A 13379-nucleotide genomic window follows, 5' to 3' on the forward strand; every position below is an offset into this window, starting at 1 on the left:
TGTACATATATGCATGAAGGGGACATTGTGCTGCATACCAGAAATTGACACATTGTAACTGACTGTGCTTCTATTTAAAAAAAAAACAGAACACTCATCTGAATTATTTCAATGGTCTCCTAAGTGATAGAAACGTCTCCAGCCACTCCTGACACCAAACTATCTGCCACAAAGTACATGGTGATATAGTATAGTGGTTAGAGTACACTGTCTGTTCAAATCTAGGCTCAGCCCTTTACCAGCAAGTCATTTGTCTTCTCTGTGCCTCAATTTCCTCAACTGTAAAATGGGAACGATAATAATGGTAACTTTCCTTTTAGGGGGTCTTGTGATACCAAATGACTTCGAACTGTTCAGAATAGTGTCTGGGAAAAAGCATATGTTAAGTATTACTTTATTATTATTATTACTGTTATTTACTGCTATCAGAGTAAACTTTAAAATAACTAAAATTAAGTCACTCCCTCACTTTAGAATAAGTCAGTTCTACGACGTGGCAGACAAGGTCCTCCACATTATGTTCTCTACCTGCTGCTTCATCTCCATCTCATGCTCCACCCAAATTCACGCTTGGGTCTTAAAGCCCAAGCCATGCACCCTTAAATTCCTGAAACTGTACATGATTTCCCTGTGCCTGGTATGTTCTAACCCCTCTTGTATACCTCTTCATCCCTCAAAACCCCTAGATTATTTGTGAAATCTGGCTATTTTTACTACCCCTAAATAGAAAAAAAAAATCACAAATTTCTGTATAATACTTCTATGACTTCCATATACATATGTGTGAACACATGTCTGTATGTAAACACATATGTGTGCATGTATATACATGTGTGTGTACACACATACACACACAATCACGCTGCACTCCCCTTCTAGAAGTTCTTAAGGACACGCACTATCTTACTTACCTCAAGGTCGATAGACCTGGCATAGAATATGTCCTTACACTGACATTTTACACTCCTGGGTGCCTCAACATTTCCAAAATCATTATTTTTAGCAGACAGTCTCCGGAGATGGCCACCACCCATGCCTCCCCTTGTGGCCTGTGCATGCTGCTCCATCCGTCAAGAGTTGGGGACTTTTTCCTCTCCTTTTAAAATTAGGATGGTTCTATCTTTGCTTTGACAAAAGAATGCAATGGAAGTTACATTTTGGAACTTTCAAGCCTAGGCCTTAGGACAACTGGCAGCTTGTTCTTTCCCCTTTAAAAAACCAGGCACCATCTCAGATGTCCGATCCCCCTGAGGGCACCTCACTGCAAGGCAGCAAGGCCTGTGGACCAGGGGAGGGGGAGGCTGTCTCCTGCCCATCTTCATCATCAGCGCTATCCAGGAAAAAAGCCCAGCCAGGTTTTTCCCTCCGTTAGGTAGGCTGACAAACTGTCCCAATTTACCTGGGAATTTCACAATTTCAGCAGTGAAAGTCTCATATCCCAGGAACCCTCTCAGTCCCAGGAAAACCAGGACAGTTGGCCACCCTTCCTTATGAATTCCTACCACTATTAATATGCTCTCCTGGGTCTCTGAGGTGAGCCATTCAACCTCTGCCTCCAGGAGGCTCTAGGTTGGAAAAGGACATTTATTACCTCCAAGACCAATTTCCTCACAGGCCAAAGAATCACTCTCTAGTCTATTTCCCATCTCCAATCATGCCCAGCCACATGATCCAGCAGAGCTTGCCAGAGGCTAGACAATGAACCCAACTAATACAATGAGGACTATTTCAAAGTTATGTAACTGAAACTTCCTCTAATTATTCAATTCCCGGTGAAATAAAAGCCTAAAAGTTAAACCCCAAACGAAGTCTCTTTTTAAAGCTCAAAGTACAAAAAGTTAAATACATAAAATCAAAAATCCTCTCCTCTCCAATTTCTGTCTGCTCAGTCTCAGCCAGTTGGCATTTGGGTTCCTGCAGCATCTCCTGCACTGTCTTCCTCAAGAATTAATAAAGCTCTTCTACCTCCTAAGTGCACAATTTCGGCTCTGCCACCACCACCCCCAGGTAAAACCACCACAAGCAAATGTGAACACTGTAGCCCTCACTGCATAGCACAGCTGTCCCCTTGGCACCCATCCACGTAGGTAATTTAGACCCACAAGGTTGTTGTTGGCCATGAACCACCACCGAGACATGGTGCTGCTGTCTAGGAAAAGGGGATTGAGAGAAAAAAATAAATCAGCCAAGGCAGAAACGTGAAGGGCAGTTCTTCCCACTCAACCCAATGAGAGATGGAAGGCATTATTCCAGGGTCCTGCCTCAGTTTGTAACCCTCCACTTCCAACATCCAGGTAAGATGGTTTTACTCATTTCCATAAAATTCCTCCTTATATTTGAACTAGTTTCTGTGACTTTCTTTTCCCTGCAGCCGAAAACCTTGACTGAAACACCATTGTTAAGAAATTGCCTATTAGGGAAGGTACTTTTCCCTACGCCAAAGATCACACTCATTTGTTTCCCTCAATTAGCGTCTTACATAGATGGAAGAAGCTTTCAATAAAGCACACATTAAATACAACGTGAAAATGAGTTCTGAGAACATAACTGCACAGATGAGAAGCATGAGTAGAGTTTCTTAAACTTTAATGACTAAATTGCATTTTTACTCATTTATCAACCTTTTAAAATATTAACGCTGTGGGATCTCTTAACAGCATTTCTATTTTAGGGGGAAGCTTCCTCAGACATATATCATGGTGTGATATAAGATTTATGGAATTCCAGGACACTCAGAAATATATCTACCCAGAAATATAGCCCTTATTATGGTTCCCAAACTGCAAACAGGTGAGGTAGATGAATACACAACACATGGATCCAAGGACATTAGATGTCTTTTATAAAAAAATAAAACCCTGGGTGATTCCAGGATGACAGTGAAAAGATAATCTCCATATTTGAATGGGAGTAGGGAAGCTGGATCTCATAACCACGATGTTTGCACCCAAAATTCACCATCCCCATGATCATCTCTGTCACTAAGAACAACTGCCACTACTGTGCTCGCCTAACGAGGTGGAAAGGGGCGCTTCCTCCCCATTTCACTCTCTGGTCCAAGTGAAGACACATGAGCCTTCCTTCATAGTCTGTACTACAGCTTGAGCCCATGCTGGAATGTTTAAATGAGACCTTTCTAAAGGCTCAGGAATAACAAAAGGAAAGAAAATGCAGATGTAAGCTGAAGTTCTCCCTATCCCTTTGTTCTAGAAGAAATTCCTTTAAACCATCTGCTACGCCCCCTCTATCACCAATTACCAGGGCCTGGGAAAGTCCAGAAACTTGTCAGGAGCCTACAGCCTCAGGTCTCTTCTGCCCTAGGTGTCCTGTTCCCGGATGCTACTTCTGCCTTTGCACTGAATCAGACAATATACAGAAATCAGCATCTTCTTACTTCCCCAAAAGAGCATGCACACTCACACGTACACACAGCACAGCACCACACAATCTAGACGACTAAAGATTCTACACAGGAGTCCAAGGGAAGTGAGGGCTTACATCACATACATCAAACAAGTGAAAAATCCCTTCCTGAACATTGGCTATCCCCAAGTCCCCTACCCACTCTGGGGCTGACAGACATCTCTCCATCTTGCTGTTCTCCTTAGCAATGCCCAGTCTCCTCTACTCATCTCTCATTTCCCCCTCCTTATGTTTTCTCAACCCCTCATCCCCTCAGAAGCCACACAAGTTCCTCTCCTTGTCTTCTGCATGGCAGTTTAGTGACCATCTTTGGCTATTAAACCCTTGGGATACCCTTGGGACCTCATCCTCCACCCCCAGAAATTTATCAAAGAATTTCTTCCACATGCTACAGTGTATTTCTAAGGATAATTCTGCTGAATAGCACTTTATCTGTATTTGTACAGAAATAAGCCTCCAAAATAAGATAAAATTAGGGAAACTACTTTGCAAATATTACCTGCCCTCAGTGGTCACAGACCAGATCCCATCCAAGCTTCAGGTCTGCCTTTACGTGGTGGGCATTACGCGGAGACCACCACTACCCAGTGGTACAAGTTCCTCGACATCTAGACCCATGAGACCACAAGCAGGACACAGCAGCTTAGGAGCTACCTTTCAGTAGCTGGCTTTCCACCTGAGGATCTATCTACATTCACTTTAGTGACTCAGGAAATCCCTCCTTTCTGAGAAAACCAATGACTTTCCCCAGCAGACTAAACATGGTCACACAGTAGTGGCAGCATCAGGGCCAGCTTCCAGGGCACGCGACCTGTGCTGCCACACAAGGCCCCACGCTTAGAAAGGCCCTGTGCTTCATTTAATATTCTGTAGTCATCACCTTCAAATTCTTAATAGTCACTGAATGAGTCATTGAACATTTTCATTTCGCATTGGGCCCCACCAATTATGCAGCTGCTCCTGCCCAATATTTATATAAGAGGTACAGGCACAGAGAACGGACAGAGAACGGGGGGTGGGTCTTCTCCTTACAATGGCCTTAGAAACAGCAGCAGAAATGATCTTAGTAGTCATTACATACAAAGCGTCTCTGTCAGATGAGAAAATGGAGTGCCAAAGATGGGGAGGAAATGGCATCAATTCTCAGAACTCACTGGTGGGAGGGCCATTGCTTTGCACAACTCCATGGGGCATCAGCCTCATTATCTTATAGCTGCAGAAGTCACCATCCACCTTATTCTCTATGTGGACTGCTATCCCTGGAGATGGGTCACACAGTGACTCAGAACTAGGTCTCCAAACCAGCATGCTCTCCCCCTTGCACCACCCTAGCTCTGGGGTACATCCCGCCTTCCAAAGCATTTGTTCTCTTTCCTGTGTCCACAGGGAACATGCACTTGAGCAGAGCAAAGGCAATATTGGACATTTCTAGGAACAGGTGCCTGGAGAACTGGGGAGGATTCTAAATGGTGATAGAAACCAGAAATTCATAAAGAAAAGGAGGCTCAGGGAACAATTTTTTGTTCTAAATTAGATTTCATAATGCTGGCAGGAAGATGAAAACACTAGAAAGGCAAAGCTGGAGTGGGTGGCTGACAGCTGTAGGCAGCTGGAGTGAAGAGAAAGAATAGGAAGACCATTAATGTGCAGCAGTGGGAAAAGGACCTAGAAATAATGAACGTAAAACCCCACTGAGGACCGAGATGACACAATTAGAGACACATAATGGGCCAGTAACGTAGTTACTTAGTGCCTTTATTCTCTGCTAAAGGAGTTTTAATTTGCTACTAAGAATTTTGATGTGCTAACATGTATTGCCCAAGGAAAGGAACACACTGTTCAAATCTCAAGGTCATTTCGACCGGGTTTTGAGACCTCTCCAAATAGGGCATATCTGAGTCCACCTCTGGCAGGAGGTTTGACTGAGGCAAGACTGGCCTCGGGGTACACTCCTCTTGTGGTCATGTGCAGTCACTGCCCTGCCCCTGTGATTGCCTCTGGTGTCTGGGAATTCTTTTTCTATTGGGAGATTCAAAGAAAAATTTTAAAACGTACAATCTGCAACCTACATTAAAGTACAGTCCCAGGGATAGTCTCAGATGGGAAATATGAATTTGGTGAAAAAGCATCTGAATATGTGGAGTAAATTCGAAAACAGAACCATCTGTTGAATAATCGGATCCAGTAGACTCCACACTTTGTACCACCAGCTGCTGTCAAATAGGAGATTATGAAACCTTGTAATAAGTGCTCCACTAAGCCTGTTTTCTTATTTCAGGGTTATTTTGGGGCAGAACCGCAAGGCTAGGGGGATGAAGCTCTGGAGTCTTTTTACGTAAGCATTTATTCTAAGTGCGTCTTTCAATCTGGCCATGCACTATGGATGTAAAAGTGACCCCAAGCCTCATTTGTGAGGTTGGAAGAGGAGCATAAAAAGCAAATTCCACCACTCCTCCGCTCCCTCTTGAGTATGAATTCTCACTTCCTCTCCTGTCTGTCCCAGTGTTTCTCCACCATCTTCCATCCTCTGCTCCTCCATGACCCAGTGTGGTCAGATACTCTCGGACATGGCATGGGAAAAGAAACTGAAACGGATTTAAGGATCAATATTTCAGGGCTTTTTTTCTTGGCTTCTGGCTTTGACCACAGATTCGAAGGAGAATTGTTCAGGCAGAGGAGAGTTCAATAATCCTCTCAGTGAAAAGACAAGAGGAAAAGAAGCTGGAACATTCTTCCCACTTCTACTCCATAACATCTCTTACTTCTTTGGTTCCTCTCTGGCTCCACAAACTCTTGTTCTGAGTAAGTCTTGCTTTCATTGATGACTGAACTACTCTGAGGGTGGGCAGATAAAAGGTCCCTGTGATTATAGTTCCACAAGACAGTTCAGACTTACGAGAATCTGGAGCAAAGGGTTTATTTAATTCAAGAGCTTCCTTATATCTGGTCAAAACCTTAGAGTCTTTCTCAGTTCCTGACTTTTTCTCATTACCCACATCTCATCCAACAACTAGTCCTTTTGCCTGTGTTCTCAAAGTACATCCCAAAGTCCTCTTCACTCCCTCTGCACCTCTGGCCTCAATAACTGTCTCCTAACTTGTCTTGCCCCACCTCAAGCCTATTTCCAGCCAGTAGCAAGAGGGGTCTTTGAGAAGTTAATTCAAATGGTGTGATTTTCTGCTTCAAATCCTCCAAAGGCTTCTTTGCACCTAGAATAAAGTCAAACTCTACCATGTCCTCTACAATCTGGTCTAACATGATATGATCACTCAAATCTATTATCTCATCTATTATCACTCTTCCCCTCACCCACAACACTTCGGAGACACCAGCCTTCCTGTTTCTCAGATAGGCTATTTTGATTCCTAGCTGGGGGTCTTGCCATTGGTCATCTCTCTATGTTCAGAACATTCTCTCCCTGGGTCTTCCCATAGCTTCTTCCTTCTTGCTCTGACCACCCATGAAAGTAGCTGCCACCTCCTGGTCCCCAAGTCACTCTCTTGTCCTCCTCTGGCTTGTTTCCTTCACAGTAGTGAACACAATCTGAAATTCAAAGGCTTATGTATTTGATTATTTGCTTGTATACTGCCTATCTTCCTTCACCCAAATGCAACCTCACTGAAGCCTGAGAATGTTTCTGAAGTGTTCACTCCTGTGCCCAGGCCAGTGTTTAAAAAAATGCCTTGTGAAATGAATAAATTCCTAGCTGGAGATGCCAGAAAGGGATTTGGGACTGAGGATACTGAATACATCCAATCTCTTTTTAAGGCTTCAAGTTCAGTGATTTCAGAGCATCATTTGAAAATTTGGGCCAACATAGTGCTTTTGTCTGACAAATACACACATGTTTATCACCAAGGATAACATACTTAGACACCATACACTCTGTGTGGAGCCTGTTTTCCCACTGACACGTAGCTATGAACAGAGCAACAAACCCCACGTTTGGGAAGTGCCCAATCGTTTTCAAAGTGCATTCACCCAACAACTCCCTTTACCCTTTCACAGCAGCCCTGTGAGGTCATCAGGGGAGGAACGACTCCTATTTCACCGGTGTTGAAACTGAGGTACAGTGACACTGAATTCCTACAAGGGTTCAGAGACAGGGAAGGAACTACAGCCCAAGCTTTCTGGCTTCCTACTCTGCCAGGCTGCCTCTCATTATCTCATCTGATGCTCACAATGTCCTTGGGAGGTTGGAAGGGCAGGGTAGAAATCCCTGTGACATTCCAGTGAAATTTTCACATTACACACATGCATGCCAACCCCGGCTGGGAAACCCCAGTCTGCACCGATCGAACTGGGAAACATGGTTACAGGGGGCTCTCTTAATGCCACACAAGTGGTAAGGCAGGCCCTTCCAAGCTGCTGTTCTGTGTGCAGCACCGACAAAAGATGGACCCATGCGTTCTCCAGCGCCACCTGCCCCAGTATCCAAGTCACAGCCTCTCTGATTCCTCTCTCTCCTTTACCATTGACCACCCACCTGCCCACTAAGTCTCCATGCAAGGTCAGCTCTCCTTGCAACCATCACCCTTTCTCACACCACTCTTCATCCCTTAGCTGCAAGCAAGACTGCTAGGATTACAAAACTAGTGTGACCTTAGCAAGCTCTTTAACTTCTCCATGCCCATTTCCTTATCCGTAAAATGGGGGTAGTAAGTAGCACTGATCTCACAGGAGTGTTATGAGGATTAAATCCGTCAATGTCTATAAAGCGTTCAGCACAGGGCACAGAGCAGATGCCATGGAGCTGTGAGCTGTAATTATCATCATTAGTCTTTCTAGGTCCTCGTAAACACTCCTTTGGATTCTTGTTTCAGTCTCCTAACAAGACCCTTAACTTATATCTTGCCCACCCCCTCCACTCACCACAGAGTTTCTTAACATATAAAATGGACCATGTCACTCCTTGGTTCAGAACTCTCAGTGGTGTTTCGCCGAACTCTGGATGAAATTCAGTTGCTTTATGCTAGCCCAAAAGGTCATGGTCTGGCCACTTCATCCTTCTCCCACCTTACCTTATGCCAGTTCTGTTTTGGTAATTTGGTTACAGCCTTACTGGCCCTCTGACAAGTTCCAGAACACACTAAATTCTTTTATACCCCAGACCCTTTGCACATGCTATTTCTGTGTCTTACACTCTCTTCCCCTTGTTCTTCATATCCTCTGGTCTCAGCTCAGAGCAGCCTTCCCGTATGCATTATTTGAGAGGGATTAGCCACATTCATGATTTTCTGCCTTGGTCCTCATATTATTTCTTAACAGCACTTATCAAACTTCCTAATTATTGCATATAATTGTTTCTTTACTTATTTTTGTTGCTCTTTTCTCTCTTCAAAATGAAAATCTTGTGACTGCCAATGAAAAGCCAGTGACTATGACTATCTTATCACAGAAGTAGAATTTAGAGTAAAGCCCAGGACATATAAGTGCTTCATAAATATTTGCTGAATGAATATTGAAGTTGCATGATCATGACCTAGCCAATATTTTCTCCCCACTTTTGGATAGATGAATGCCAGCATGTGACTGCTATAAACAGTCAAACCCGTTTGAACATGGAGACATGACTTATAGAAATGACAGCATGTGCTCACAGCCAACACTATTCCCAGTCCCATGAATTTTATTTCTCTTGCAGTTTTTGACCACAGCTTCTATTTTAGAAGAATAAATAACATGAAAAAGTTTCAAAGATGCTTTAAGAAACCAGCTTTGAAAAAAAAATTATTTCTTGATGCTATACACACACACACATACACTTTATATGCATAAAAAGCAAAGCTTCCCAGAGGAGGAAATAAAAAGAGAAGTGTGATGGTTGCAGACACATAAATGGATCTGAACAACTGAAATGTCACCCATGAGTTTCACTAAAGAGGAATTAAAGGGAATTTCATTAAATTTCTCCAAGTTTTGATGGGAAGGGAAATGAAGCCTATTAAAATTGGTTGTGTTACTGAAAGTTGAAGCCGTGGCAGTGTGGATGCGTGTGTGTGTGTGTGTGTGTGTGTGTGTGTGTGTGTGTGTGTGGTGGAAGAAGGGGAGGTGGGCAGATTATTAAGGCCAGAAAACCTCATCAGCAGTGGTGCAGTCCTGCTGCTTGGCACAAGCACTTTGAAGATTTCCCATAAGTTTGTAACCACAGAAAGAGCCAAGTAGCTTGGATGTCTGCCTCCTTCCTCCCGCCCTCCTTCCTTTTCTCCCTTCCTTCCTTTCCCAAATCTTGACTGAGCTTCTGTTATATGCCAGGTGCTTTACCAGGCACTATTAAATCAAAGCTGATAAAGACCTAGTCCCTGCACTCAGGGGACCCACTTATCTGTAGAGAAGGAAGTTGCTTAAACAAGAAGTGAGCCCAAAACATCACAACTACAAAGGGAGATACAAACTACAAGGGCAGCATGATAACTTTTATTTAGGGACAGCTAGAGTACAGGGTTATGGTCAGGAAGGCTTCTCAGTGGTGGTGACAACTGCACTGGGCTTTGTAGTTTCCATGGGAGTTGGTGCATTATCAGGTGAGGACAGGCATGCCATTTGGTGGTAAGAGCCAGGGCAGAGATCCTATACTGCCATCCTGCGTCCTTCAGCTCTACCGCGTTTGTTCACCCATCCCTCTCTTCATCTCCGCACACCCCCCTCTTCCCCCCAAAACTTCCCCCTCGGACAGGCACTGCAAAATCAACCCACATCTCTGCAGTTCAAGGAAAGCACACAGTCTCCAAGTACGAAGCTTTGCTGCTTCCTGGCTGGGTGTCTCGAAGCAAGCTACTGACTTCTCGGGACCCAATTTCCTCACTGGTAAAATGACAATGAACGTATTATCGACCCACTTTACAAGATTATGTGAGCACGGTGGACAGAAGATAGCAGTGCGTGTAAAGCTGCACTTGCGCTTGAGAGGACGTTTATTTAAAAAAAAAAAAAAATCTGTACTCACAACTGCAAAGCAGCAACCAGGAGCGAAGGCCTACGCTGCCACAGGTGGATGACAAGGCCCGGACCGTTCCCCTCCTCAGACGCTGGAAGGTTTAACACCCAGAATGCCCTTCGGGAGGCGCTCGCCGAGCCTTCAGTCCACGCATGCGCTTCGCTCTGACGCAGACTCCGTGGCCCGCGGTCACGCCGCCCTGCCCTGGACTCGCATCTGACCAGGATCACGTTGATGTCAGGGGAAGCCGCTCTGACTCCGGCTCAGGCGCAACCTGACACTGGGGTTTTCTTTCACCAGCCGGCGAGAAAACATGTGGGATGAATTAACGACGCCAACTAGGGAAATCAACAGCAGGCGGACTTCAATCGGCCCCCAGACAAGGGAGCGGGGTTACCCGGGCGCCCGTGTGCCCTGCACTGCGAGGGCCTCAGAGCACGCCCGGCCTCCTCCCGCCCCCAGAGTTGCTCTCTGGTCAGCCCTCCGGCCCAGAGACGTGGGATTTGAACCCAGCTAGTCTGGTTCCCCACTAAGGAATTGATGGCGGAGAGAAAGGAGTCACAGTGAACAATACAGACCGAGACCTCATAGAAAGAGCAGGCTCAGACCTCAGCTTCACGTTTGCGGGAAAGCAGTACGAGGGAGCTAGTCTGGGAGGAGGGTCAAAGCCTTACAGCTCATCTTCACCGTCTGGCAAAGTTAGGGCTGGGAGACTGTGTACAGTCAAGGAACAGAACACCTGTAGCTGGAAATGCTCCATCACACTTGGAAGTGGCTCTTTTTCCACCCCACACTTGCCCACAGGCAAGTCTTTGTCCTTTAAAGTTAAGCAGTAGCTTCTTGCCAGCCACACATTTCTCCAGGGGGAACAGAACCAAATTCTGGAGTCACTACTGCTCCTTCCTCCCCTCATCATCCAGTGTCCAGTATCTTCAGCCCCAACTCCTCTCTTCCTCTGGCTGCCCTGATAAAAGGCAGGTTCTCTGTGGAGATAATTCCTGCCTTGGTAGGTGATGTCCAGTTTGAAAAGTACAATCAGTGCTTACAGGTGTCTGCCAGGTGCTTACACATACTGGATGTGGAACATCCCCTCCTTCAGAGGGACACGATGTAAGAGGCTGGTGAAGGAGAAAGGAGGATGAGAAATAGGATGCCCCATACCTAACAAACTACGTGAAACAAGGAGAGTTGATGGTTGCTGTTTCTCCTAACTAAAGACTGCTGTCTTAAATCGGTCTGGCAGACAGCCATGGCTTAGGTGCTTTTGTGACATCCTGCTGCTTTTGGCCAAGTGAAATGGATTTCTCTCTTCCTTGGGGAGACATGTTTATTTCAAACAGGCTTGAGAGGAGAAAGCTAAAAGTTAAAAAAAAAAAAAAGGTTAAGTATAACTGGCATTGAAATGGAGCCTTGGATAACCTTTGGAAATTCCAGTGTGATTATTACCTCTGCTCACATCTGAGTTCCACACCTCTCTTTCTTGCCAGACCATGCTTCTAGCATTTTCCTGGCTCCCCCAGTTTCCCTCTGAAGGTGACACTTCACAACAAGGCCATCTTCACGTCCTTGTCTCTGTGACTGATGGCCGCCATCATCCGTCCTCCCCAGGAGCTTCCAACATCTGGGCACACTTAATTAGGCTGTGAGATCAGAATGGGGGAAGGAACACCAGGGTCGCTGCCAGCTAACTGATGTCGTGAGAGGTGGACCACTGGGAAAAGTGTTCCAAGAAGGGGCAACCATAGGCTTGGGCAAGTTCTCCCAGGTACTGTCTTTACGGGACCCCAGCCACTGTAAACAGTGGATTTTCAGTCACACAGGGCTTCCTTTCTTCCTTTTTACCCCCTTTTAATTGTGGTAAAGCATGTGTAGTATGGAATTCACCATTTCAACCATTTTTAAGTGCATATAGCTCGATGGCATTAAGTACATTTACGCTGTGCATTCATCACTACCATCCATCTCTAGAACTTTTTCACCATCCCAGGCTGAAATTCCATACCCATTAAAGACTAACTGTCATACTCCCTCACCCCAGCTCCTGGCAAGCACCATCCTGTCTCTGTGAATTTGACTGCTGTAGGAACCTCATACAAGTAGAATCACTGAGTATTTGTCCTTTGTGTTTTTGGCTTATTTCACTTAGCAGAGTTTATTTAATTTATTGATATCATAATCAATAAATACAGGTTTGCATTGCATATGGAAAGTGGTGAAAGCCCTTATAAAAATAGAATGTTGTGCCTGCTTTTCTGCATTTTGGCTTTGTCACTCAGCATTTCCTCATGGAATTCCCTCCAAATCAAGTGGCAAGCTCTAAGTCGATCTTTGTAATGGCTTAATCCGTGGTTTGACTGTGCTATAATTTATTCAACCACCCCCTCTTGGTGAGCATTCGGTTTTCATGTGCTCCACATGGCAGCCTAAATGCCACTCATGGATTGTGACTCAGCTTCTGAACGCCCTTCAGAGGCACCCTTCCTCACGCAAAATGTGATCCAAAAGCCTCACAACGGCCTTCGAGGCCCTCAGTGATTTCTCCATTCTCACTTCCTCACCATCCTCTCTGTCCCAGTATTCTCTGCCTTGCTCACTCTGTTCTAGCCACACTAGCTTTCTTGATGCTCCTCAAGCCGGACATGTGCACTCCCACCACTGGCCCTTTGCACATGCTATTCTCTCAGCTCTGGAACATTTTTCACAGCTATCTGCACAGCCCACTTACCTTCTCCAGGACTCTCTCAAGACTCTATCTCTAGCTTCCATGTCTAAGTAAGCAACTCCCCTTTCCCCTTGCATTCTGTATCTCCCTTCCCTTAATTTTTCCCTTTAGCATTTATCACTCATTTATTTGTTTATCTGACTCTCCCATTAGACTGTAGACTCTACAGGGCAGGAATCTAACTGTTTTGCTCAATTCTGTATCCTCAGTATCTCCAACAGTGCAATAAATATTAACTAACTGGAACAATGATGCTTGAATAAATGAACAAACAAAACTACATAGGTTAATGTGGGA

At 45.0% G+C, this 13379-nt stretch overlaps 1 long non-coding RNA gene across 1 annotated transcript in view; it reads right to left on the bottom strand.

The window, feature by feature from the left end:
• The window catches only part of LOC123612966 (uncharacterized), a 301024-nt gene extending 289244 nt beyond the window's left edge, over positions 1–11780 (bottom strand). Inside the window, exon 1 of the long non-coding RNA XR_012510704.1 lies at positions 10370–11780. This is a non-coding gene — a long non-coding RNA (uncharacterized LOC123612966). The remainder of the gene's footprint in view (positions 1–10369) is intronic.
• Between the last annotated feature and the right edge of the window lie 1599 nt (positions 11781–13379).

This window comes from Camelus bactrianus, chromosome 12, assembly GCF_048773025.1.
Source record: "Camelus bactrianus isolate YW-2024 breed Bactrian camel chromosome 12, ASM4877302v1, whole genome shotgun sequence".
Taxonomy (NCBI): domain Eukaryota; kingdom Metazoa; phylum Chordata; class Mammalia; order Artiodactyla; family Camelidae; genus Camelus; species Camelus bactrianus.